We start from the raw sequence: 10,170 nt of genomic DNA, 5'->3' as shown, positions 1-10,170 counted from the left end.
GGAAGGCCTAACGAGATACTTACAGATAATGGACCCCAGTACACAGGGCACGCGTTCCAGAAATTCACGGCTGACTGGGGAATCAGGCACGTGACAAGCTCACCCCACTATCCAAAAAGCAATGGATTCATTGAGAGGCATATGCGACACATCAAATCCATTGTGAAGAAAACCATGAGACAAGGAGGTAACATACAAGTGGCCTTACTACAGGTCAGAGCAACACCCATCAACAGTAAACTACCATCACCAGCAGAACTGATCTTCGGAAGGCCAGTCACCACCCTGCTGCCGAGTCGGGGGGACCCAGGCAAGGAGGAAAACCGACTCCACCTGGAGCAGAGAACAGCAAACATGAAGGAACATCATGACCGCAGCAGCAGCAGAGAACTACCTCCACTCGGTCCCGGACAGCACGTATCTGTCCTAAACAAGGAAAAAGGGACTTGGTATCCAGCCACCGTCGTACAAAAGTGCAATGAGCCAAGGAGCTACATTGTGCAAACATCAAATGGGAACAAACTCAGACGTGGCAGGAGCCACCTGCAGGAAATTCACCACCCCCATGCACTGAGGAGCGCAAGAACCCGCTTCACAGAACCTCAACGGGACACTCATGCAGCTGGAACTTCTTCCAGCCAAACCTGTGAAACACACAAGACAGTACGCACAAGATATGGAAGAGCTGTTTCCAAACCAGCTCACTAAAAGGACTATGAGTAGAGACAATCACACACAAAAGGAGGGCTCTGAATATGTTTATATTTTGATACTGTAAAAATTGAAAACTAAACAGGGGGGATGTAGTGATATAACGCCATGTATATACACTGGAACAACACTAGGTGTTATGTACTACCCGGACTGTTATTATGGTTACACCACTACCATGTATGGTTATTACGTCTGCCTACTGAGCCACGATTAAACCTGAGTTCTATAACCCGGTGTGGTCATTGATCCTCGACCAATACTACCCCAAGTATTACTTCACTAACTAGCGATTAGCTTAATGCTAACATAACATTGAAAATGCCATAGACAGGCTAACGCGTTAGCATCGCTCGCGTTTTTAAGTTTACCACACATCTATTAACTGTTTCAGAAGACCATAACGGGTAAGTTTAACATAAATAGGTAAGAATTACTTACAGATATATGCTCTTTAGGGTTCAGCAGAGAAAAAATGAACAAATGAGGAGTAAAAAACAGCAGTTCGCTTCAAGGCTTTCGTCCGTGTAAAGGAAACTACGGCAAGTCCACATGAACTAACAGCGCAGCACAACAGTCAACATTCACCTTCTCTTAAAGGGCCAGCACAACCGGTGCAGATTGCAATGTTTTGCCTCTCACAAACACAAGTGGCTGAAAAGGGTGCACAACTAATTGAGTCCAGCATCAAGTTGGTTGCATATTCCCGCCACAAGGTAGTGCCATTGGGCAAGGCAAAGCTAAAATGTGAGTACAAAACTGAAGCGCATGAGTTCCAGATAATAAAACCCAACTTCCCAGCTATCCTAGGTGGTGATTCCTGCGCTCGGATGGGACTGATAAAAAGGCTCTACAAGGTGGAAAAGGAAGTGGAAACAGAGATTCTAAAGGATTACAATGATGTGTTCAAAGGGTCGGGGTGTGTGCCTGAACAGAATCACATTCAGATAGATCCGGCAGTAACTCCAGTTATCCACCCGCCCAGAAAAGCCCCTTTAGCACTGAAGGACAAAATCAAAAGTGAACTAGATAAAATGGAGAACCTCGTTGTGGTTGAAAAACAAACAGAACCCACTGACTGGGTTAACAGCATGGTTACTGTCAACAAGTCAAATAAAAAACTAGGGCTCTGCATAGACCCCCAAGACCTCAACAAAGCCACAAAGAGGGAACACTATCCCCTGAGGACAGTAGAGGAGGTTGTGGCCGAGATGCCAGATGCAAAAGTCTTTTCTGTATTAGACGCAAACCATGGATTCTGGCAAATACAACTAGATGAGGATAGTTCTAAGTTGTGTACCTTCAACACACCATTCGGTCAGTACCGATTCAAACGGCTTCCTTTTAGTGTCTCGTCAGCTCCGGAGGTTTTCCAAAAATGTATAGCGCAGAGACTGGAGGACCTAGAAGGTGTTGTGAACGTCACTGACGACATCCTAGTGTGGGATGCTGACAAGGAACAACATGACAAAAGGCTGAGACAGCTTCTGGACAGAATAAGGAGCATAAATCTCAAGCTCAACAAAGACAAGTGTAAGATTGGAATGACAGAGATACAATATATTGGTCACATTCTTAGTGCTGAGGGCCTGAAGCCAGACCAAGAAAAAGTCAGTGGATATGCCACAGCCACAGGACAAAGCTCCACTGCTGAGGTTCCTAGGTATGTTACAGTACCTCTCAAAGTTCATCCTGAACCTGTCTGATGTAAGCGCTCCACTCAGAAAGCTCTTGGAGGGGGATGTTGAGTGGCACTGGGACACACAGCAGCAACAAAGCTTCGAACAGCTGAAGAAACTGGCAAGCAATGAATGCCCCAGTTCTCAAGTATTCCGATGTGAACAAGGATGTTACATTATCCGTGGATGCAAGCTCTGAAGGGTTGGGAGCTGTGATAATGCAGGATGGACAACCCGTTACTTATGGCTCGAGGTCGCTTACCAACACACAGAAGAGATATGCGCAGATAGAAAAAGAACTGTTAGCCATAGTGTATGGGTGTGGAAAATTCAAAAGTATCTGGAAAAAAGGGTACAGGTGGAGTCTGACCATAAGCCACTTGAGGCAGTGTTCAAAAAATGACTACACAAAGCTCCTCACAGACTACAGAGGATGCTGTTGGCACTGCAGCCTTTTTACTTGTAACCTACAAACCAGGTAAAGAGCTGCACATTGTGGATACACTCAGCAGAGCTTACCTGCAAGAACAGTCTGAACAACTTCCTGAAGAGGAAATAGAAACACCTTCCAGTCTCAGAAGAAAAACTGAGTCAGTTCAAAACTGCAACAGCAGAGGATAGTGAACTGCAGCTCGTGATGAAAGCGGTTCAGTTGGGTTGGCCAGAGCAGCTTAGCCAAGTTCCAGCTGAAATAAAGAAATACAGGACGTTCAGAGAAGAACTCAGCTGCTCAGAAGGACTTGTTCTCAAAAACTCCAGACTCGTTGTCCCTGAAAAACTGAGAGCAGAAATGCTTCAAACAAATCCATGAAGCCCATCTAGGGATTGTCAAATGCAAAGAGAGGCAATAGATGTATTATTTTGGCCCGGGATGTCCAAATAAATTGAGGACATTGTGATGAAGTGTAGCGTCAGTAACACTTTCAGAACTAGCAATGTGAAAGAACCACTTGTGTACCATGACATTCCAGATCAATCATGGGCAAAACTGGGTGTGGATCTTTTCCATTTTGATCAAGTTGATTATCTACTCTGTGTAGATTACTACTCGAAGTATCCGGAAATTGTCAAGCTGTCCCAGACAACAAGCAAACATGTAATTGTAGCTCTAAAATCCATGTTGCAAGACATGGAATCCCAGATGAGGTAATGTCGGAAAATGGGCCGCAGTTTGCGAGTGAGGAGTTTAAACAGTTCGCAGCAGAATGGGAGTTTAAACACACTACATCAAGCCCAGGATTCCCACAATCCAACGGTCAAAGTGAACGCGCAATCCAGACCATAAAAAAACCTGCTCAAGAAAGCACGAGAGAGCCGAGGAGACCCATATCTTGCTCTCCTTGTGTACAGATGTTGTTTTAGCACTGTAGATGTTGACAGTTGACTAGGACCAGTTCTAGGTTCGTAGGAGCAGTTTATAACTAGCATCAAATGATTGCAGATCACAGACCAGGGAATAAAGTTTGAACTTCCGGCTTGTTTTTATATAAAAAATTGTAAACATAGACAGAGAAACATACACAATTACACAATAACACAATGAGAATGGATAAATTCCCCGAAACCTCTTGTTTTATGATTTAACCCTTATTAAACCACTATTTTGAGTTTCAGATATTTTAGATAGATGTTTTAGTTCTAATTTAGGATCCTTTTAATTCTAATTTGAAGTTATCTCTTGTTTGAGTTGACAAATTATGTTAATTTGTTTTGTGTTCTATTTCGTTCTATTAGGCCTTTAAGTTTCAGTTCTAATTTCCATTAACCTAAGTTACTTAACCAGTAAATCAGAATGCCAAAAGTAACACACAATTGCATTACCCCATGAACAGTATGAATGAGTAATAAACTCAGCCGATACACCAATTAACAATACAATATCAGATCAACAATCAAAATCAATAATCAATGTAGGCTATAATCAGTCCTTTTTGGAAAGTCCGTTGTTGCTCCACTGAGTCCAACTGCGTTTTGCAGTAACAAACTGGAAAATTTCAGTCCTACCACAATCCAGGTGCTTGAATCTGCAGGCTATTGTCATGAGAATGAGCTGTCTGAAGCCGCAGAAAGACCACATGGATCCAGCAGGTCTCCTATAGGTGGCTCGCCATCTTGTTTCCAACTTGGGGTATGAAATACCAAGCGCGATCTTCCCAATCCAAAAAAAAAAAAAAAACCCGGCCTGCATCATAACAGGCACATCACACATGCAAAGACATTAGTTTGCATGTCTCTCAATAAAATAATCAAAAGAAAACAACAGAAGTACCGATTGACATAGTTTGACCCACCGCTAAAACGTGACGCAGTTTAATCTGCTATGCTAGTGCACGATGCTACTACAGCCTGGCTGCATGTAGCTAGCTGTGACGCAGGTCAATTTTCTGTGCTAATACACCATGCTGCTGCAGCCTAACTGGAAGTAGCTAGCTTATCAATTCGGTTTGCACAAAAGAAAAATACATTCTGAATTCGGTTTACAAAAGAAAAACGTAGCTCCTCAACAATCTTTACACCAAATATGATCTACAATATAACTGAGCTACTTATAGCTTTAACTAGCCTATGCACACAGACATTGAAAACGGAAAAGTTTGGCTAGTTAGCAATTGACTCACCCAGTCCTGGATGATACTCGGACACAATACAAAACCCAGGGTCCGGAGAATGATTAAACCAAACAAAATACTCAATTTGGATAAAGAAAGAAACAATTGTAGGTCACTGCTATTTCAAAGTAGAATCTTTTATCTTTCGTTCTAGTGGCTTCTCTCAAGCGTTTTCCTGGTGTTCTGACACCTATCTAGTTCTCGAACTTCCTCCCTCTCGAGCAAGGCAGCTGATTGGCTAATCAGCACTGCACGTGCTGCGTTTTAAGAAATAGCAATCTGAACCAACAATATGAATATGAATTTATTGATACCATGAATTACTTATCTACTGTTTACTATTTATTTGAAAAATGAATAATTATGATTATTTATTTATTTATTTATTTATTTATTTATTTATTTATTATGATTCAACTGTAATTATATGTAGGTTATGTTGACATGGGTTACACCCTCCCCTCTTAACTCTATGCAAGTCCCTATGCATAGTGTACATAGACTATAATATCTCGGGTTCAGGTAGGGGTGTAAGTCTTGCCTCTAGAAGTGAATCAGTAATAGCTGTACTCAAGCTTTGAAGTAGGGATTGGATGACAGCTACTAAGGGGTTTCGTAGCTCAGGATAGGTCAACCTTTTTGTCCTTTCTCTTTGTCTTGAGGGTTTCCTCACTGCACATTGGGTTTCCATTTCACCATGTGTGTCATCCATTTCCACAGACACATAATCACTACATCCCTCTGTGGCGTTTTCATTCTGAATTGCAGGTACATCTTCAGCATTGGCTGTAAGTGTTTCAGTTTCAGTTTCTTCCGCAGGTTCTTCCGATAGAGGTTCCAGTAAGTTCTCCTTTTCAGGTAGGTCTTCCTCTTCAGGTGTGTACTCGCTTTCCACAGTTGTTGCATTCTCAGGTGAGTTTTCCTCAGATTTCTCTGGAGCTCTATCAGAATTGGACTGCTCCCTTTGAGACATCCTTATCTCAGATTCCTGAGTGGACCTTGTGGTTTCCACGACTGGAATTTGACAGGGATATAAAGTATAGTCATCCTCTTCATCAGAGTTACACTCTGGCTCTTTCTCCTCAGGATCAGGGTCTGGATGTTGACGCGTACTCGGCCTTCGAGGTTTGTTTGACACAGCAGGAGGTTCCTCTTCAAGAGTTGGTAGGAATCCACATGGCAACACAAGGTCTCTGTGCAAAGTTCTGAGGGGACCATCTTTGTTTTCTGGCCTGACTGTGTAAACCGGAATATTACCTTTCCGACTGACAACAACATGCACAACTGCTTCCCATTTGTCAGCCAGTTCATGTTTTCCTCTTAGGCGCACGTTTCTCACTAATACGCGGTCACCAACCTCTAAGGTGGATTCAGTGATATGTCTGTCAAACCTCTTTTTGTTCTGTTCACCGGCTTTGGTAGCATTTGCAGTAGCTAGGGAGAAACTCTCTTGAAGATGGGTTTTTAGAGCTTGAACATACTGGGAATGAGATCTTTTGATGACTGTGTTTCGTGGAACATTGAAAGCAAGATCAATGGGCAACTGGTGCTGGCGCCCAAACATCAGCTCGTACGGCGGGAAACCTGTTGTCTCGTGTTTTGTACAGTTATATGCGTGTACCAACGGCTTCACATAATCTCGCCAGTGATTTTTGTCTTTGTTTTCGAGAGTAGCAAGCATACTAAGGAGTGTACGGTTGTACCTTTCCACAGGGTTTCCCCTTGGATGGTACGGGGTCGTTCTCACTTTGTGGATACCTGCAAGATCACATAGCTCTTTGATAGTCTTGGACTCAAAATCTGCCCCTTGGTCACTATGAAGTTTTTCAGGAATGCCATAATGTAGTAGAAAGTTTTCCCAGAGGCATTTGGCTACTGTTCTAGCTTTCTGATTAGGAGTGGGAATTGCGACTGCATACTTAGTAAAGAAGTCAGTGATCACAAGGACATATTTTGTATTACTTCGGTCTGGCTCTATTGACAAGAAGTCTATACAGACTAACTCTAGAGGTCTAGTAACCTGTATGTTTACTAGAGGGGCTGCCTTCTCTGGCAGTGCCTTTCTACGAACACAAAGGCTACAACTCTTGATCTTTTTCGCTATATCAGTAGCCATTCTAGGCCAGAAGAATCTGGCTCGCGTGAGGTCAAGTGTCCGCTCAATACCTAAATGATCCATTCTTCCTGTAGATAATACCATTCTGCATCTCGAGTTTGTTTAGGTCTTGCAGAAGGATGGGAAGTTCTGGCAGTTCTCTCCTCAGAGATGGGGGAGGGGTGTTCTCAGTTACTAACTGACAGATTACTTCCCAGATGGCAGGATCGGCTCTCTGCTTTTTTTTCCAACTCCTCCTCTGATATGCTAGGAATCACAGGGAATCCGTCATATTGCTCAAAGCTATCTGGTATAGCGTTAGCTGACATAGCAAGAGATGTTACAAGCAGAATGTCAGGAACCTTCTCGTAGGTGTTCACAGGTGAGTAGACTAGATGTTTCTCACAGACCGCACTAACAGCGTTACGAGAGATGTGAGTGAAATCGTCAGACTCAGGAAGGTGATGATGAATGAATTGACGAATTCTCTCCTCCTCTTTCTGGGAAATGAGATCGTTGACAGGTTCACCATGGGGACGTCGTAAAAGTCCATCAGCATCGAGGTTACATCTTCCTGCTCGATACTGAAGCTGAAACCGGAAGGTAGAAAGGTCAGACAACCAGCGGTAGCTTGTTGCATCTAACTTAGCTGTGGTCAGAAGGTAAGTTAGTGGGTTGCTGTCTGTGACTACTGTAAAAGAGCCTCCATACAAATAGTCACAAAACTTCTCTGTCACAGCCCACTTGAGCACCAGAAACTCAAGTTTTTGAGCTGGATAGCGAGATTCGCTCTTCGACAATCCACGGCTGGCGAATGCGATGACACGCATCTCCCCTTCCTGTTCTTGATAGAGGGCTGCTCCTAACCCAGTCGTACTGGCATCTGTATGTAATACATACGGCAACTTTGGGTTGGCAAACCCTAACACCGGAGCTGTGGTGAGCTTGTCGATGATCGCTTCAAAAGCCTGTTGACAGCTGTCTGTCCACCTTCCTCAAAAAGGCTCTTTGGGCTGAAAGTACTTCCCACTGTTCTCTTTCGGTCCACTGGCGCTCTTCCTGAGGAGCGGGTATCCAGCAGTGAGGTCGGTCAGTGGCTTCACTATCTTGGAGTACCCTTCAATGAAGCGCCGGTAGTAACCGGCAAACCCTAGGAATGAGCGCAGCTCTTTGAGGTTTCTTGGACTTGGCCAGGTTTTTAGGGCTTCAACTTTCTGGGGGTTGGTCTCAACGCCATTCTGCGACACAATGTGTTCTAGGTACCTCACCGACGTTTGGAAGAATTTACATTTCTCCACGGACAGTTTCAGTCTGTATTCCTTGAGACGGTTGAGTACATGGAGAAGGCGGGTTTCATGTTTTTCTAGTGTTTCCGAGAACACTATCAGGTCATCCAAAAACACTAGGACTTCTTTCAGGTTGATGTCACCCATGCACTTCTCCATCAGCCTTTGACATGTGCTGGGAGCATTTGTGATGCCTTGGGGCATTCTATTGAATTCCCAGAACCCCAATGGACATACAAAAGCGGTCTTGTGTTTGTCAGCCTCATCGACCTCGATTTGGCAAAAACCTCATCACCATCTTCTACAATGAAGAAAGCTGCGTCTAATAGGTCGAGGTAAGCTGTAGGTAAGGCTTGTGGCCCTAATGGTTTCACAATATCAGTTGCTGGTGACATGAGACTATCAACGATTTTCCTTGAGTGCAGCAAATCTGACAGAGTTGGGTCCAGAAGAAGGAGCTCAACCCTGTTCCGCCATGTCTCATAATCTACCTCGTGAGAAGGACATGGATTTCTTCCTGAGAGTTTCTGCCTGAGTCTGAATGACACATTCGTCTGTGAAGTAGATGCTTCACTTTTCACTATGTGTTCCACAACCATTCGCTGCACCTCTGGAGGATTAACATCGCTTGTGGAAATCCTAGGGGTTTCAGCTCTTCTTGTCTGAATGAATGGCTTGGACTGTGGCACTCACAGAGGATTCACCCAGCTCCATTGTCCTAGCTGGACCAGCCTGGTAGGTTACTTGCTGTGACTCAGTGGCTGATGGCTGGGCTGGTTCGATTGGTATCTCTGAGGTGGAGGGCTCGTTTCCAGGCTCACTCGGGGTTGACTCTGTTTCAGCAGCTGCGGCTTGCCTGCATCTCGACAGCTGCTGCTGCAGGATCTCTTCAAAGGATCTGCCACTCAGTTTCGCCACTTTTTGCAGTTCACTGCAATAGCACTGGGTGGCGTCACTGGTCACAACGGGTACATACTCACTCAATAGGGCTCTAATGTGGTATGTGACTTGATTTGGGCTCTCATATTCATATGGAAGTGAAGGCTCAAGAGCGCTTACTGCAGTTCCACTCACATACTCTACAATTACATTTTTGTGGTATGGAGATTGGGGGTCATCTACCCTAACTGTTCTTTCAATGCGCCCATATCTGCTCAAGAAATCATTTAGATCGTCATCTTTCTCTGTGTCAGTGAGTCCACTAGTTGTTGTTACACCGCCCCGAGCTGCCTCCGCGGCACGTTCAAGCCACTGAGGAGACAAGCGCTGCACTGCACCAGGTGTTTGCCATCATCCATCAGGCACACCTGCGGCAATCAGGCAGCCCTCTAGAAGAAGGCTCCCAGAACACCACTCCGTGCTTCGACGTACTGAACCCTGCGGTAAAGCTCTGACAAGCCCTCCAGCATTCCGTGCTCTCTTGCAATTCCGTTTATTCCCCAGTGTCTAATATTCGTGTCTCTCTTTTTCCTCCCAAGACTCTCCCTCCGCGACTTCCACGGCTCCCCGCGTCTCCCTCGTCCCCAGCGACCTTCAAGTTTTCCCCCCGGACCTCCCCAGCGATCTCCCCCCGTGTCTCTCTACCTGGACCTCTCCTTTCGGACTTGACTTCCTGGATCTCGGACCCAGACTTCCTCGGACAACCCCTTTTGGATCACGGACTGGACTTGCTTGCCAGGTGCACGCACATTATTCAACACCTTGTCATTTACATACCGCACCACACATAGGCTGAAAACACTCACACATAGTTATATATGCAAACCACTGGACACCACACATAGTTTATT

This window comes from Lampris incognitus, chromosome 20 (genome assembly GCF_029633865.1).
Source record: "Lampris incognitus isolate fLamInc1 chromosome 20, fLamInc1.hap2, whole genome shotgun sequence".
Lineage (NCBI taxonomy): Eukaryota > Metazoa > Chordata > Actinopteri > Lampriformes > Lampridae > Lampris > Lampris incognitus.
This window is presented reverse-complemented; position numbering follows the sequence as displayed.